This window comes from Nicotiana sylvestris, chromosome 7 (assembly GCF_000393655.2).
Source record: "Nicotiana sylvestris chromosome 7, ASM39365v2, whole genome shotgun sequence".
Lineage (NCBI taxonomy): Eukaryota > Viridiplantae > Streptophyta > Magnoliopsida > Solanales > Solanaceae > Nicotiana > Nicotiana sylvestris.
The window spans coordinates 107,459,232-107,465,285 of record NC_091063.1 but is presented as its reverse complement, the minus strand read 5'-3'; positions in this window follow the sequence as shown (position 1 = coordinate 107,465,285).

Here is a 6,054-nt window from a genome sequence, read left to right as displayed (position 1 = left end):
CTGACCAACATCCCGTCCAAGCGGCAAGGCAGCGAAAGACGACATGGTCTATTCCGCATCCACACTCACGATACCCATCGAGTCAGAAGAAACAACATTCAGGGGACAACCAACGCAAGCATAGTGTGAAAGAGCGTCAGACCAAGAACATAGCAGAGGTCCCATGACTATATATAGTAGGGAAAAACCTTCGGTAAAAGGGGGAGGGTTTCGCTTCTTTCTCTCTCCCTAGTTCTCTCTTCTGTAATCTTCATAACGAAAAGAAGAACGAAGCATTCTCCAAGAAAATATGTAAAATGGTCTCCTCCATTGATTAATGGGATCCACAATGGAAAGTTTCAATAAGATTGGTTACCTCTATCTCATCTTATGTATTATTTTCCCAATTAGTTTATTGATCTGGAGTTTATTACGATTGACTAAGATTTACCCCTTCATTTTCTTTAATTGATTTATTCAAAAAGGTTCCAATATCTTTTGAATCAAACAAGTTCAAGCTCCAAGAATTATTCCCACAACTTAAATATCCAAGCACCGCATTCTAGAGTTAAAGACATCTAAGAGTGAAAACCCAGCATACAATGCAAGAGTTTAGGACTTTAGAAGAACAACCTTCTCAGAAAATGCTGATACATCTCCCCAATAAAAGTGTCCGACTACTATACTCTTTCGACTCCAGCACTTCTCAAGGCCAACAAACTCGCATTCATGGCTCATGGCTTGTTCAAGTTCCCTCCCATGGTCATGGTGTCAAGTGGCAGCATCACAAAAACATGACATTTGTACTATTTTTGCTGTGACTGAGTAGTTGTTAGCACATGAAGGTTTTATCTTTTCTCATTCTTCCTTCCTTACATGGGATTAATTATGATTCTCTCATGGGAGAGTTGAGCTTCTTTCATGGTACTCTTTGCTCGGAGATGGCAAGATAATAAATCATCAGGTGTTTTAACTCCAAGAATCATTTTTGGAGTTTGAATCGAGAAATATTCAAACTCTAGTAAATTTTTTGGAGTTCTTTCGTGTTTTAAGTAGGGTTCCAAATTTATCTTCGTATTAAAAAATGGCTATATTCCTTTTACATTTCAAATAACGGGTAAACTCTAATTACCGGTTCAAAATCTAGCCACCATAGCTAATTTTTCAAAAGAAGCGTTATATTGGGCTAGTTGTCGACTGTGAGCTATTACACAGTATGTTAGATGGGGTAAGTGCACAACTACCCGATTTTGGGACAACTATTTAAGTTGTTCCTTAAGTTCAACTTTCATTTTTGTTGCAAATTTACCCACTTCAAATACAGCTTCAAACATACGCAACTTTGAAGTAGCATAATTCACGTCCGAAGTTATACATTTTGTCTGAAGTTGAGAAGTCACAAAATATATATGACTGAAGTGCACCCATTTTGCATGCACTTCAGAAGCACGTCTTAAGTTCATTCAAAAAATTGGTTGCAATTCACTCGTTTGCATCTTAAGTGCAGTCGTTTTTGCACTTAAGATGTGTGCGTTTGAAGTGCAGTAAATTTTTCGCATGCTATTACGATCCAAAATCTCAATCATAGAATTGTGATGGCGCCTAACACCGCTTGCTAGACAAGCCGACCTTTAGCAACAATAAGCAAAGCAAGTTTAATAGTTAACAACGTAATAATAAATTTAAAGAATGAAATCTCGTAAATACATATAATAAGGCTACAATCCAATGCTATTTAAAACTATTCCAAAATTTGATGTCACAAGTACATGTGCCACTAAGAGTACTAAATACAAAGTGTATAAAGAAAATAAAATATTGTCTAGTACAACAAACAGTAAATAAGGATAGGAAGGGGACTCAAGGGGTCTGTAAACGCCACACAGTACTTCCTCAAGTCTCCTAAATAGTTCGAGCTAACCACCTTTGTGAGCGCGCTGCTAGGACCAATATGGAGACACTACTAGAAATCCGGTAAAAAGCGACCAAAAAAAGCAACCAAAGTTGGTCACTTATTGTGAGCACGTAATTTTTGCCTTACGAAAACTACTCCTAAAATAAATCAAAAAATAAAATAAATTTCTTTTACTATGTAATTTTTTGAATTTGCGTGGTGTTAAATATTTGTGTTATGTCCGTAAATGTTTATTTTATCATAATAAAATGAAAAAATACATGTTTCATGTATATCTAGGATTTAAGTACGCATTTAAGAGATAATTTAAATAAAATCACAAAAAATATGCATTCGTTCTATTTTTAAATGTGTTACTGTGTGATTAATGTTTTGACTATGTGTTAAATAGTTGTTATAGATTAATCAATATATTTTTGTGAAGTTAAAATTGTTTTATAATTAAAATTGAAATTTAAATTAGAAAAATAAATTAGTTGAAAAAGGAATAAAAAATCGGACCTAGATTTAAATCTAGGCCCAATTACCCCAACAGCCCAATCCAACATCCCCTGTCCGGTCCAATTTAGACCAGACCAAACGACGTCGCTTCTGGATTTTTAATCTGGGCCGTTGATTCATGTCAATCAAACGGTCCAGTTCAGCCCCTTCACAAAAGGAACGACGACGTTTAGGGCAATCAAATCTGAACCGTTCATCCATCCTGATCCTACGGCCTCAAAAACTCACCGAGACCCGATCCATTTCACCCCCGGGTTGACCCCTTTCCCCAACTTAAACCAAACGATGTCGTTTGGTTAAGTGGATTGATCCTAGCCATCCATTCTACTTGATCCAACGGACGATACTAACCCACCCCACCCCTATATAAGTCCCCAAGCCTTACCCGGCCCCCAACTGAACACCCCCCTCCTACACTGTTCATCATCGTCCCCCAGACCCCCCACTCCTAACCCTAGCCGCCTTAGGATTCCACCGCCTGAAACCCGGCGGCATCAACGCCGTCGGTCACCACCTTGACACCCCAGAACCCTCTGAACACCCTCTATCCGTATATGTTACCTGCTTGGTTCGAATCTCCCTGGAGGTTCTCGAATCTTCATTTGAAGATTCGAGCCAAGTTCAGACTTGAACCAATCAACTCCAAATTAACACCATGGCTTCCCCTAACAACCCTTGTTATGGATCTGAAGATAGTTTGGCTCGAATCACTTCAGAGCTTCTCGAATCTTCTTTTGAAGATTCGAGTCAAACAAAAATTACCCAGATCTGTTCCAAAGTGACACCAAATAACCCCTAGGCTTCCCTCACCCTTGTGTCGTACTTGGTTTCTCTCGAATCTAACCAGAAATGATTAGATCCCAAATCGAGCCTTCAGGAAACCTAGAAATACCAAATTTCTGGATTTTTTGTCCAAATTGATTAAAGGATTGAGGTTTAATCGACCTTAGTCGAAGTATTTTCAGTGGAAAATACTTCGACTAAGGTCTGTTTGATTTCAAACAAAAATCCGAAGCTGAATCGAGATCGAGTCTGATTAAAGATTCAGAGGTATTTTTTCTATTTCTTTTGTGTATTCTACGTGTATTGTTGTCTGTTTTAATAGCTTTTTAATTTTTCATATTTGTTTTGATCAATTCTGTCATTTCTGTCTCCTACCTATTTACTTGATCCGAATGTGAATAGTTTCTATTGTTTGTGATTGTTTACAATGTGTGTAATCGACTCGATTAAGTTCGTCGATTAGTTATATTACGAATTTTTCATTTCTGAAAATGTTGACTGAAACAGTCTGATTCTATTGTTTGGACTAATTATTGACAAATGTTGTAAATAGTCAATTGATTAGTATTCGTCAATTAAATCATGTTTGTTTATGAATTAGTGAATTCAAATGTATGCTGTATTGTTGTTTTCTAAACGGGACATTGTCAGTATATTGACAATGCTCCTGTATTTGTTTGCTTTTAATTCAGTTTTGAATTCCAGTTGAAAGAATCCTGCATGTTCTGTATAATGTTAAGTTTGTTTTTATTCAGTTGATAATTCCCTGTTTTAATTCAGTTTTTGTCAGTCAGCTATTAGAGATGTAATATACTGTTTCAAAATCATAGGATTGGTTATAGCTGTAAATCAGGAGATAACTAAGTTTGTACAGATTTTAGAAACTGTTTTGCTATAGGTTCTGATTTTTCAGTAATAACATCAAGATTTCAGGGGCATTTCTGGGAATGAGCAGTAAAAAACAGGGTGTTAGTACTAGTATATTATAATGTAATGTTAGTGGCTATTAGTTAATGATACTAATGGGGAACAAGGGATAATGGGCTGCTGAAAATCAGGGAAAAGGTTTTACATAATGGGATTTTCTGTTTTTTAAAAGAAGAAGGGGGTCCAAGAAACACTTAAATTGCCTAGGACCAGCCCTGTATAAGTACAGGAGCTGGACAGACAGTTCGAGGACAAAATTTTTGAGTGAGAAAAAAGAGAGAATTTTGAGTGAGAAAGAGAGAATTTGAAGAGAGAAAAAACAGAATTTTGAAGAAAAAACAGAATTTTCATAGAGAATTTCTAAGGGCAGAATTTTTCAGAAGGAAGATTCTAAGAAAGAAAAAGAAAGGCAGAGAGAATTTTTAAGAGAGAATCTTTAAGAGATTTTGAGGGCTGAGATTTTAAAGAAAGGAAACCGAAAATAGAACACTCACATATACACTCACACACAGATACAGCAGCAGAAACAGAAAATCAGAAACAAACTGAATTTGTAACTGAAGAAAGGCTGAAATCTGAAATATTGTTCTTGTGTTGAATATGTTCAATTTTGTGTGATTCCACTGTTCAGTTAAAATCTGAAGTGTCTTTCAAAGTATCTTACTGTGCATCTGGGCTCTTCGAATCCTATTCTTGATCAGATTTACTGTGTTATCAGTATATTCTACTGAATTTGTTACTGCTGTAACTGCTGAAACTTACTTCTTCTACCTCCATTTTCAGGTATATGTCCTTTAAATTTTAAATTGGAAAGAGATTTCAGCATGACCCATCAATGAAGTTTGAATTGAAATGCTATTGCCAATTGTCCAAGTTCATTATTTTCATTTCTTTTATGATTAATTAGTAGTGAACTCAATTTGATAGCCATAGGTTAAATTGTCTTATTTTGAAGTTCATATAAAACTTTGTAATAATGTTATCCATGTCAATTTTCATTAGTTAAGTTATCTATGAGTTATGTAAATAAGAAGCATGGTAGAAGGTTGGTTTTATTTACACTTCATGGTGTTGTTAGATAGATATAGCATAATATAGCATTATCAAAGAAAATATGCTATAAGTTTATCTTGTTAGTTAATTAGTTGTTGTTTAAAGCTATATGATGATTAGCTGCAATTTGTCATCTTTTGGCATAATATTGGTGGTGTTCATAATTTATAGTTGAAGGATGTATTAGTATAATCCGTATGTTCAAGAGTGTCAAATATAGTAAATAATATTGTATGCAATATCATTTTATTAAGTCAACAAGACTTATTCTCTTTCTTAGTAATAAAAGGCTTAGGAACTTATACAATGCGAAAATTAATATAGTTAGTAATAATTCACATAGATTGAGAATCAAATTGGTTTGATTATATCTATATCTATCCTAACTCAGTCATAGGCATAACTAAGTAAGTTAATTTCATCTATTAAGATTAAAACGAGTATGTGAAAATAAGTTGAGTTGTATATACACAAATGGCAACATTTTAAATCAATGGTAATTAAAAATAGAATTTGCATTAAGTAATCATGAAAATTCCCGGAAAATATTTCCTTCCTTTATGAATCATTTATTTTCGGTTTCAAATGCAATTTATTCTTTGGCATATATATATGTCACATTTGTTTTAAAGTTAGTATTAATCATATTTTTATTCTGTCCTTTGACTTTGAATAATTGGAATGAATATGATTTATATTCGGAAATTATAGTCAATGGTCAATATTTAATAAATTGTGGTTTACTTTCCAAAGTTTAAAGAATATCTTAAAACAAGATTTTTCGTGATATTACAAACATTTTTTTTTTAAAATTCATAATATCATTATAAATATGTTGCGCAATTAGAGATACGTTCGCGTACCCTAATTATACTTTTAAAAACAAAACTTCGGAT